Source organism: Rhea americana, unplaced genomic scaffold (genome assembly GCF_003343005.1).
Source record: "Rhea americana isolate MKP2758 unplaced genomic scaffold, rheAme1 scaffold_218, whole genome shotgun sequence".
Taxonomy (NCBI): Eukaryota; Metazoa; Chordata; class Aves; order Rheiformes; family Rheidae; genus Rhea; species Rhea americana.
In genome coordinates, this window is record NW_028186321.1 from 942,460 (window position 1) to 955,097 (window position 12,638).

Sequence of the window (12,638 nt, forward strand, 5' to 3'; positions counted from 1 at the left end):
ATCTTGAAACTTTGCCATAAAAGAATCTCTGTATTCCTGTACTGCAAACACAGGGAGTGATTTCAGTTTTTCTTTGTCTCTCCTTTCCAAAGCAGGACAGCTTACTTATTACATTTACTTACATGAGTTCAAGAAGAAAGGAATGTGTTCACTTTTAAGCCAGCTCCCTCGGGCCRTATTTAAAATAATATAGTTGATGATTGGCATTCTTACTGGAAAAGAAATCATAAGAGTAAGAAACCTTTACCTTGAAGTATTGTTATAGGCAAACATTTATTTTTCTTTTTTTTTCCACAACTATCAAAGAAATTTCACTGTAAGCCAAATCTTCAATTCTGTTAGTGTTCAGTAATAAATAAATTACTTCTTCCCTTTAGAAGTAGTACTAAAGTTTTGTTTGAATATTGACAATTTCTATATCTACATCCTGGGGAAAGTAGGCTGCTGCATGCTTGGACTGGACTGGCACAAAAGAAGCATCCCACTCCTGAAGTCCCTACCACTGGAGCCAGCCCATCCAGCTTCTCATTGATTTTCSTAAGTTATGGAAGTGCCGACAGTAGCTGGAAGAAAAAGCAAAATAATTTCTCTTCATATATGGAGTAAGGAGATACTTTCCTTAATCTAATAAACACAGAGTCCATATATGTCTGTTTTCATCTCATTTCTTCCTGATGCATTTAGTCTGCAAACTGGTAAGTTCTTATTGTGCTAAAACACGCCAGATCCATTACAGTAGTATTTTCTCAGTACTTCCAGCATGGAAATCAGGATTTTTTTTTTTTTTTTTTTTTGGTTAGGACATGACAAATATTCATCTTCCCTTGAGAAGGAAGACATTAAAAAAAACTTCTGCCAAAAATTAGTATAGTTTAAGGACTATCCAATCCTTAATTGTTAATAGGTATCATTTAGTAAGTGTACACATTGATGGCCGTGTGGACACACTGAGATTTCAATACAGGAGAAGTGACTTCTCTAAGATTGCTAGTTTTCTTCATGACTGACAGAGGGAGAATATTTCTTAAACTCACTTTGGGAAAAGGCAATGAGTTTTAAGGCTTACATGTCTGTACTAAAAGCACAGTATCTGATGTCTCCAAAGTTCTCACCTTCTAAACTTTAATGGGCAGCAGATGTAAACCACAGGTGGCTTCTTGCAGTAGCACTGTGGAGAATTATGTTTCAGTATGCTCCCTGTGGTGCAAGACTTAACACAGTAAAGCATTTCTCACRTACTTTTAAGATGTAATTCTCCTTGGAGATGAGAATGAAAGCATGAAAGAAAGGAAGTTTGATGGATCTGAGAAGCACCAATCTGTAAGGATATAAATGAAAACATCTGATCATAGTATATCACACATTCTGTTAACTATCATCAATTATCTAAGCAATATTTGGTAAATTAAAATAAATGACATACATATCAGAATACTAGTGCTTCCCATATACTGTGGGAAGATAAATACTTTTCTTCTGTCTTGGGATAGCGGTTTTTCATATCATGTCTTTTTGGTTTCATGGAGTGCCCAAACTATTCAAAGTCAACAGCCTGTATTCCTCTCCAAATGGATTCCTGGTCACACAAATGGTATCAACACTACTTTCAGCAAAAATCAGTCAAATGAAGTTGTTGACAAAGTAAAAAGCAGATTATTGCTCTAAGCTAAGATATGATTCTGTGGTCTGGAAAAGTGTTCATTCTCTGTTGACTAAAGAAGCTACAATTTTCATTTCAATATGGACCTGGTTCCCCACAGCCTAACATTTCTCTTCAATCATTTCACTACCAAATAAGACCATGTTCTAGTCCATAGTTAGAATTTCTTGCATCTAGAGCTCAACAGACTCAGCTGAGAGCTAGATCTAACTCCTAAGAAGTTACTGAAGTGTAAGACAAGAGATGACAGGAAAACATAAAAGGTGAAGGATCACAAGAAGACAATGAAGTAATGCTGATCAACATGGCCAACAAAATCAGTGGCCAAATCATGGTAAATATAAGTTTGTGGTAAACATAATGTTAACAGGCTAGGATTTCCACTATTTTTGAAGGGACTTCCTTCATTTTATTTCTTATTCCCCTACAAAYTACTTCTTCCTGCTGTAGCAATTTGGCAAACATGTCTCTAGTTTTTTTCTGTAGAAAGTTTAAGCAAAACCTTCTTATTCTGAGCTAGTGTAGCCCCCGAACATATTGCTGTAGCTCCTATGAGAAGGACTGATATCCAATTTAATATGAATTAAGCAGCCAGTTTTGCACTGACAAGATCAACGGATCTAAAGCTCTGAGCCCAATGCACAAAGCTTTTTCCTGATTATCAATTCTGTTCCATCATTGGTCTTGCAGCCTCATGTTTCTTTTCTTTCAATAGCACGCTACTTTTTGTATGCACTGGGAAACACAGATGTTTTACAGAGTGGAATATCGTAGATGATTTTTCCATTATAAAGGTTCTCTAGCTCCCCAGTCCCTGCAGAAGTTAAATAAAATATCCATAATTTGAAAACAGAATGATCAGTCTGAATCGTATCAAAGACATGCATGCTTTGGAGCAGAAAATATTTAAAAATATTTAAATATTTAACATGAGTCATATAATATTAAGGCCAAAGCAGATTTGAAGTCAGAGTTGTGGTATTACAAAGCATTCTTGATTTTGATAATAAAAAATAATTATTAACAAATAATTCCTCAAAAGAAAGCACGAATTCCTATGTCTAACTCTTGATTCAATATTGCTCTGACATTTTCATGCAGACAGCTCAAAACTTCTGACTTTCTTTTGGGCAGGTAAAAAGCATATATTTCTTTTGCTTTATATACATGAGCTCTGACTAAAGGCTTTCTACAATACCAATCCTGATTTGTTATATCACCTTTTATGCCTGCCAGTCCTCACAGACTCAAGTTCAGCCATGACTGAGCATGAACGCGTTCGAAGAAAGTCTCCTCCTGAGAGAGTTTCTTCGAACGCGTTCATGCTCAGTCATGGCTCACGTATATGAAATCTTTCAATTGCAAACATAAGATTACTCTATATTCCTTTAAAAGATAATGCAGTCATTTAAGTATGTTAGTAATCATATATTACTGCCAGAAATAAGAACCTTTCACGCACATTTTAAATGCAATTTCAGTATGCAAAATGTATCATAAAAAAGTAGACATATATCCGTAAGGTTTTGTATTTCTCAAAGTTGCATTAAGTATGAAGTTTTAAATTCCAGAAGATTTTAAGTCCTTCAACATTTCAAGGTGTAGAACTTCTTTTGCATGCGTATTTGCATGTAAAATCCTACAAGTTGGATAGGTGCAATGATTTGCATTGCTGACAGCCACAATTTCTTATACGATTTTAAAGAAGAAAGCCAGCTTCAAAGTATAATCTTTTCTTTTGTAACCCTCTGTAAAGTAATTAAACACAAGTAATCTCAAGGGCTTGATTTTTGCTTGGTATAAACAAGCATGTCTAATCTGTTGTGCTACAATTTACCGAGGAATAATTGCGCCCTTAAAAGGAGAAAAGAAAAGAAAACCCTTAATCATCCTTTTCCCCTTCTGAAAGGGTATCGGGGGGCTTTAATTTTTACCTTGCTTTTTCTGCTATGTTTCTAAAATTTTGGAGGACTAGTTAAGTAGCTCACAAGAAATAATTTTTGCAACAGATGAGACTAATTATATTGGCATTGTAAATGTTTATGTTGTTCTACCGTTACTCATATTCTTATTAAAATTTATAATATTAGACATTAATTTAATGATTACTTTAACAATATTAGAAGTTACACAAGGATGGTAGCAGGGAAAAATAAAAGAGAGCAAAATAGAAACTTGATTATTTCAGATATTACCATTGGGATAATATAATTAAGCACCTTCCTCATTCTATTACAAAATCAGTGAAAAATATGATTGCAACAACGTTTTTTTTCCAATTTCCACGTTTCATATAGATTTTCTCAGCCCTTATCCATGACAGATGGGCTGTTGGACAAATTGTGTTCCTATGTCTTTGATTAACCTGAAAACAATCTGATTTGCAGTTTTTAAATACTTGCTCTATTCACTTCAGTGAGTCACTGTTAGAGGAACCTTTCTGTGCAGCAGGATGTAGTAATAGGCAATAATTTCAGATTGCAGATAGATCAAAAATACTAGCAGATATGTGGAGGGTGGGAGAATGATGTTTCTTTGTAAGTAGCTCTGAAGATTGAATGAAAAAAATCAGGCTACCCATGCACTATGGTATATGTGCACAGTCACATAAAGCAAGTCATTAATGGTCAACATTGAGTGGTACTCTAATTTCCCTTTGGTTAACCGTGGTATTTTATATGATGTAATGTGATAAGCACAATAGCAATTAGTCCTGAAAGTGTTTACTGCTAAAGTCGATCAGTGTCAGTGACCTGACAAAGACATTCACAGATTAGTACAAAAAGCTGTGGAAACGATCAGCAGAGGACATTTTCCTTAGAAAATTACTCCTGTTCCTATAATTGAAATAAATAAGAATACTTAAATACCCTACTTAACTTTCTTTACCACTCACTCTTTAAAGAAAGCAAATAACATTATATCTATCTTTCTGTGAAATGATTTTTTCTACAGGAAAATAAAGCTCATCAAGGTCATCCAAAAAACTGCTAGCACAGCCAGGAAGAAAATGAGAATCTCTCATATCCTARTTTGATGCCCTATCCAGCTTTTCTCAAATAAAAGGATTGACAAACAGCAGGAGGCTGCTTAGCAAAAATTCACCATTAACAGATGCATTGTGGTTTTCATATCAACTCTTCTTTGAAAATTAATGTTTAACTAAATATAAGTAAACCAGGCATTTCCCATAAAAGTATTTGTAATATTGAAACCACTTGTAGCAACTCGAACAAAGCATATCTGTGAAAGAGAATCCTCATTAACAAACAGTAAACATCCTGGCTCTTTTACAAACTCTTCGTGTGACACAAAACCCCTTGTCACTGTTTGTGATAATGTTGCCTCTGAAAAGAAGGAAATTTTCTAATGCAAGCCTGCAACATCAGTGGATTTACAGCAAGACTGAATTTGATCCATTCCTTTCTCTCTTAACAGCAAGTTCTACCTCTTTTGTTTTTTTAATTCTTACCATGGAAGTGAAGCCAATGCTTTGCATAGGTTGTGATGTGAACAGTCTTGCCATGCACACCTGGCCAGTTGTTCTCTTGGCAAAAGGGGATGCTGCCTAGAAACAGGCATCATCTGGGCATGACTCACCTGTGAATATGTATCATGCTAAGTAACCTCAGCATTGCTGCTCTGCTGAGAAAGTACTATTGCAGCAAATTAATTCTTGCAGTGAAAATTTTTTGCCTTGYCAACAAAGCTTCCAAATGTCCACAACAGCAATGGATATTAAATTTCAGACATTTACATTTTTAATTTTACCTTACCATGACTGGTTTTAATTCACAGAAATTGCAGTGGCAGTGACTGGCACAGATAGGTGCTACAACAAATTACTAAGACGGCATGAGTTAAGATTTAAAATGTAAATTTAATTTTGGAAAAGAACAGTATAAAAATCAACTCTACAACCCTTATAAAAATCAGTGATTGCATCAATGAGATGACCTGTCTCTTCAACTGACTTACAGGAAAGTGGATTTTGTTAGAGTACTTGCATGTATTACTCTGTCACATTTACTGTCATCTTTCCCAAAGGCAACTGCTCATACTTTGTTGATGATGATTTTCAATTCCTATCTTGCTCCTTGATTAAACAATGGAATATCATTTCAACTTTCAAGCTTTTACATATCTTGACCTATTTGTTAACAATATTTTCAAAGCAGTCTAGAAGTACACAAATACTTTTGGAATTTTGATCATACCACCTGGAGTTCTCAAAGGCATCAACATCTTCTAATTAACAATTGACTCAGTATGTTAAAAATGTATCCCCACAAGTTCATGGTTGTAAAATAGATTTAGAAAATAAATTGACTTGTTTTTCATTTCGCTTTGTTGCTGTCTTGTTTCTTGCAGTAGTTTTATTTTTTTCCAAAAGCAAAGGAAGAATAGAAAAAAAAAAGACTAGAAATAGGAAACAAAGTAGAATAGAAGAAAAAAGAAAGAAAAAGAAGTAGAGGATGGGATTTCAGTTAAACATAGTAGTGATAAATCAAAGATTTCTAAAAAGCTAGATCAAATGTCTGCCGTCCTCCCTCTGTCTGCCGTCCTCCCTCTGTCTGCCGTCCTCCCTCTGCTGTGTTACCCACACAATCAGCAAACGGTTGACTATTTTTCTGTGTAATCAGTATAAATCATTTCAGTAAAGCCAATATTTTATGGAAGGAACAGTTTGATGCCAATGATCACAATACTATCAGTGCTGCTGAATTCCAAAGATAAAGAAGAGAAAGTGGCACAAACATTTAATACTGTATAATCTATTTTTAAAAAGACAAAATTACTTCATTTAGGAGTGACAAAAAGATGACAAAAAATTCAATTACTTGAAGTTACTCTCTTCTCAGGAAAGATATATCGAAAGAGGGGGAAATTTCATTACTTCATATTACTCTCTACTTAGGAAAGGATAAAAATGGAGATGATACATAAAGTCAGAGCTGGACACAATAGAATCATCTTCTAGGCCTCTTTCTTTCATTTTACCTTAATAAATACAAAGGCCACATATACAACAACTAAAATATTTGGTGGAATGATCTCAGGTTTGTAAACCTGTATGAATGATTTGTTTCTTAGCACCTATGCTGAAATAATGCACTAACGTACAAATGAAATAGTGTATGATGAAGATTTTCTTGGGAAATTCACATACTTGAACCATGTTCCAATACTGGAACTTTACAACTGCAAAATCTGTATTTGCACTAGTGTCATAATATTTACAGTTTCCCCTGAAGCCCCAGTTCCTTAATCCTGGGGCTAGCTAGAGTTCCTACTTTMACTGAAAACAAACAAACAAAAAGTTTATCGTCGTCAAATAAAAGCTGATCTGAGTGTATCCTAAAGATTTTAAATGCTAGAAACAATCACACTCACCTCTACTGTCCCCTTTGACATGCATTTTCAATAATGAATTTTCCTCTCATGCTCTAGGAGGAAGTTTTGTGACCTTTGAGCACTCACATTTGAAAAAAAAAAAAAAAAAAAAAGGATATCTTCTCCCAAGAAAAGTGTAATTTACCCAAAACAGCTGTTAGAAAGGCCATTCAGGCCTACTATTTTTAACCAACACAACATAATCTGATGATACTGGTTGAGACTGAATTGGATTTCAAGGAAATCGTTGGTTTTGACAGTTCTTATCTTTCCTCCTGTACAATACATCAGAGATGTCATACTCCAGTCTGGGACACTTGTAGGAATCCTCTTGCCTTTGCTCCATGATGTCTAGATAGTCTTTGCCTACTAAGGAAACATCTCACTCCTCTATTGTGCATATATTATTAGAAAACAGAACTGTCTCCAATGCATAGATCCTAGACCTGTAACCTGTCTCAACTTTGATCCTTTCAGAGGTGTTACCATTCATCTTTTTATCAAGACAGCCATAGTATTGCAATGGCACTTCTCACTAACCTGGATTTTCAGGCATCTAAGATGTCCGTAAAAGATGCAAAGTGTTTGGGAGATCATCAAGTCACAATAGCTATATTGATTGACAAAACTTTGAATATTTCTGGTAAAGCCAAAAACTGAAACTAGAGATCCTATAATCTTAAATAAGAAGTATAAAGCCTCATTTCCTCCTCTGAAGAGAGGGCTCCTTTTTCTCAAGCCTCCTCTGGCTTCCACCCCAGGAGTTAATATGGCTTGGATTGGAAGATAAAGACCATTGCTACTGTGACATATTCTTTTGAACTAGAAATCATTTTTCTACTCAAAATATCTTTAAATGTACTAGGCCTGGTGAAACTTAAAGCAAACCTATTTTGTTTAACTGTATTTAGGCAACCTACTGAAACTATATCTTTATTAAAATGAGCTTACAGCTATTAATTCACTTGTAAAAAAGGAAGTGCACACCTCATTCTCTTCCAAGATGACTGGGGAGCACGCTCAGCTCTACTTTAGCTTTCTTTTCGCGCAAACTGCCCCTTGTCTGATTTGGAGCCTCATAGACCTGAGAGGGTTTCTGTAGTGAATTCATTTTGCAAAACTGGAAACTTGTTCTATCCTTGTGACAAAGGTTGCTTTTAGGACCACAATAGTCATTAATCCCAACCAGGAGTTATTTCTCTATGCTCCAACTAACCTGCCTTTGACAACTTTATTAATTGATGAATTAGTATAGTTTCTACTGCTAAAATCTACCAGGCAGCCGACACACCAAAGAAGGTACATCCCTGCAGCAGAGATGATACAGACATGAAGACAGTGTTGTTGAATTTAAATGGGAGTTCTATGGTAAGGGACTGACAAGAAGGCACGGCACTGGGACCTTCTCCTTCCCTGTTTGCAGTTTCATTATATGCCATAGGCGGTACAAAATACAAGCGTGGAAAGATGTTGTTTACAGCCTTTCAGAATTCCGAGTTTACAGCTCTATCTGCTATTTAGCACAACTGCCATCAGCATTCATATCATAAGCCATACAAGACATGCACTGTATTCCTCTATCAGTAGCACCTTAACAAAAGATTTAAAGTGGGAGTCTGGAATGCTTATTTGCCCAAAACACACAAGAAATCCTGTGCCGTTAGAAAAACTTACTCTGCCTTCTGATCTCAGTCTTGCTCCACAGTTGGCCCTGCTTCAGTCCTGATGGCCCCAGTTCCTTCTGGCATCGGCTAAAGGAGACTTAGATTTTTAAACTCTGTTTTTAAGAAAATGAAGCCTCGATAGATGAAAGAGCTCTGGTACAGCTTTACTAAATAGATAATATCATGAGTTGCTGAAACACTTCTAAGACCTTACAAAAAAATAGAAATTAGCCCATTCTCTAGAAGTAAGCAAGTTTAAACAGCTGGCCTGGTAGGGATGTTGTACACACTTCACAGCACGTTCGTTCTCATGGACAATGGCTGCACAAGACACAGCTACCTGAGGCCGATGAACATGCATTGCATCTGTTACTGCCTACCATCCTTCAGCTCCTTTACCTGAATGCCTGAACACCGTTGTCATGCATGACTTATTTAATCATCAGTTTTTAACAATTCACTCTGTAAGGACAAATCACAACATATTTTGTGAGAGGGAAGAAAGCATTCATCTCTACAGTGCTACCTGCTCTGGGTTATTACCAGAGGGAAAGKAATATATCTGAATCATTGTCTGAATCACTACATACCTTGCATATTCCAGATTTGTCCTTTTTCAATTGGAAGTGCTCACTTCTGGAACATCATGGAAGTAGCTTGGGACACCCAGTGGAAACTGCAGAGATTTAATTCAAGTCATAGCCCAGAGTCAAATGCACAAAGAGTCCACATACAGCACGTCGCTGCAATGAAATATGCACAAGAATCTTCTGAAATAGACCTTCTTGGTGCCAATAAATTTCTCCAGGATTCACAGTTCATAATATAGTAGAAAATAGTTTTGTTTAAATAAAGGGTCTAGAAAGGGAATTATATACTGAAAATGCAGCACACTCAAGAGTCCCTGGYAGTGATTAATTTGCATGCTAGAAACTTTATGTACAGTTTTCCATAGCAGCTCTTCAGACTCTATTCACTTGCTAACTCCAACTTAATACTCTGAAACTGCTACAGAAAGCTGAGTTATTTGGATTCACCCACCCTCATGACTCAGCTGCTGAATCTCAATGCCCTGGTTTCAGTACCTGAGGCCAGCATGAGTCAAAAGAGTCCTRGTTTGTAATATAGAGTCTGAAAATCTGCTAACTTGCTTTATACCTTCAAGACAAAAAAGAACTTAGACCACATTTAATATTAGAGGTACAATACAATCTTCTCAGGTTTTAATGGTCCTCCTTTTCAGACTTCCAGGGAATCTATTACTAGAAAATATGTTCATAATAATGGGACCAGTCCTGCRTGTCTTACTCAGTGATAAATGAATTGAAATTCTGCCCAAAAAAAGAACACCAAAATTTAGCCCAGTAGGATCTAATTCAAGACTGTCTGTTTGATACAGCTACATAGCACTATTAAGCAGAGTGCTAATAGCACCTCGTTTTACAGATGGATGATGGCTGGCCTCAGAGTGAAGACAGGAATCCGTCTATATAGGTTTGCCTTACACAGAAAATTGTTAAGCCTTGCAACTAAAGCCTCAGTAGTCTTCTGTCACAAAGGCCATACGCCATGTTTTTCAGTCATGACTCTCAACGTGATAGAAACTGTCTACTAAGAAACAGATGCTTCCTGCAGTTCAAAGTGAGGCACTCAGGACCGCTTGGCCTATGGAAATTCAGATAAAAAAACAAAAAAGATTCAGTGATGAGGAAAAGAAAAGAAGGGGAAAGTGAGAATGAACCAAGTTTGCTACCTTTTATTCAGAAGGTATGTGCCAAGTTTATGTGGAAGAGCAATTTGTACTACAGTAGTTTCATGTTAGCAGGGTGGCTTGCTGCAAGACTGTAAGTAGTTAACATCTTCCTATATTCACTCTCAGCCACAGAAATGCCTGAAAACTCTTGAGGTTTGAGGGGAACGGGGCCCCAGTAGATGAAGAAGAATATATAGAAACAGTTCTCTTATATACCTAATCAAATCCATACCAACCATATGAGTATAATTATACAAAAGCAACATTTGTTATTTTAATATGTTCTAAGTTAATGTTAATAAGCTTGACTGAATGCAAACTTTTGAGTCTTGTGAAATGCTTCCACTCAGCTTGTTGTATAAAGACAAGTGCCTGAAGACGTGTATCTGGCCATGCCTTCATAAAAGAAAGTGCCTTAAACTACAGAGAGCAAGAAATGAAATTTTAGATGGCAATGACTATCTTTTCACCAAAAAGATTGGCCAAAGTAGACGCCTTGCAGCTCACTCTGAAGTACCCTACACTTTGCTTATTGATATTATTATCATAATAATAACATATGTAATAAATCTTCTCAACCAGACAGAACTTTTCCTTACATAATGTAAAATGATGCTCCTCTACTGAAATGAATGCAGCTGCACTGAGTCACGTGAAGCACAAATCAGCTGATTATTGTAAAAGTAGGGAAAGAATGGGAAGCAGCAGATGTCTTTTTAGGGAGACAGAAAGAAATTGCTCAGATAAGAGGGGTATTAAATTTACGATTCTTGCACGTGTAAAACGTGACAACCAATCTTTATTAACCACAGTCCCCATATGAAGTTGACTGGTGTCTCATACAAATTAAAACATTTGGTAAATCACCATAATCCCCGATTGTGTTAAATCATTCTCACAGAGTAGAAAGGAGAATGAACATTGCTGTCCCAGACCTGATGCCAATATTGACTACAATATTTTTCCCCTAAGGTCTGCCATCTCATTTTAACTTAAGAAAATGGTTCCAAATGCCTCACTCTGCCAGACAAATAGCACTTTGGGGTTTGGGACTGTCTTTCTTTAAAAAAAGAAGTGTTTATAACATTTTTGGTTGGGGGCCACTAGGCAATACAAGGTAACTATTAAAAAGTACAAGCTCAGGAAGCTCAGGATGCTCAGGATATCTTTTAATATCTATTTTTCATCTTGAAAGCAAATCCCTTTCAAAGATATTTTCTCAGAGAGGCATCCTCCCCTCCTGTATCTGACCCCTAAGCAGGTGCCTCTGCAGGCAGCACTGATGGTGCTAATGAGGCACCTCTCCCCTTTTAGGTAGAAACCTGAACCTGAAACAGTTCTGGGATATAGCAGAAACTTTTACCATTCACCCCTTGACTGAAACAGAATGGAAGTTATCTGTTTGTTTTCCTTTGTTTTCCTCAAAGGACACCCAGTGAAGTAGCAGTCTTTACACTCACATTTCTATTTGCCATTTCTTAAACAGCTATAATGATAATATACATAAGTTGTATTGTTTTTAGATAAGCCTGATTTAAATCCTGATGTTTACTCTAATTAATAAATTAGTTCATTAAAATACCCTTCTTAACAGTCTCTCTTAATGTATAAAAGTATGCTTAACATTGTAAACACTTATTTTTRTTTTTGTTGTGCAAAATATTCTGACTTTCATCATAGTCTCGAAAAACAGCTCACAATCTTCATTGGTAGATTCAGTTGAAGTGCCTCAGTTTCCTTTCAAGCATCCAGTTGTTTCCTCAGTTCTTTAAACTGCTGAAGTTGGATTACATTGAGCAATAAGCCATAGAGATCACTGATAAATGCCAACAGCCATCAACAAAATCTTCCAAGCCCCTTCTCTCCTCATCTGTGAGGAGATTCCTCCAGGACAGTAAATGAAAACAGGATTTCTACTACCGATTTTAATACTCTCAGAAAACTAACTCATTTCCAGATTCTTGGAGATGTTTTGCATTGCATTTGTGTTTATTATTATTCCCARTGAGTATCTTTTTCTCAGTTGAAATCCAATAAAAACCTACTCTGCATCATTACTGGTAAAATGCAGAATTTTATTCAAGACAGGAAATACAGAAATACTCTAGATCTGCATGATAAGGGGACATATGATGAAGATATGATTCTGATAAACTATCTTTGTATG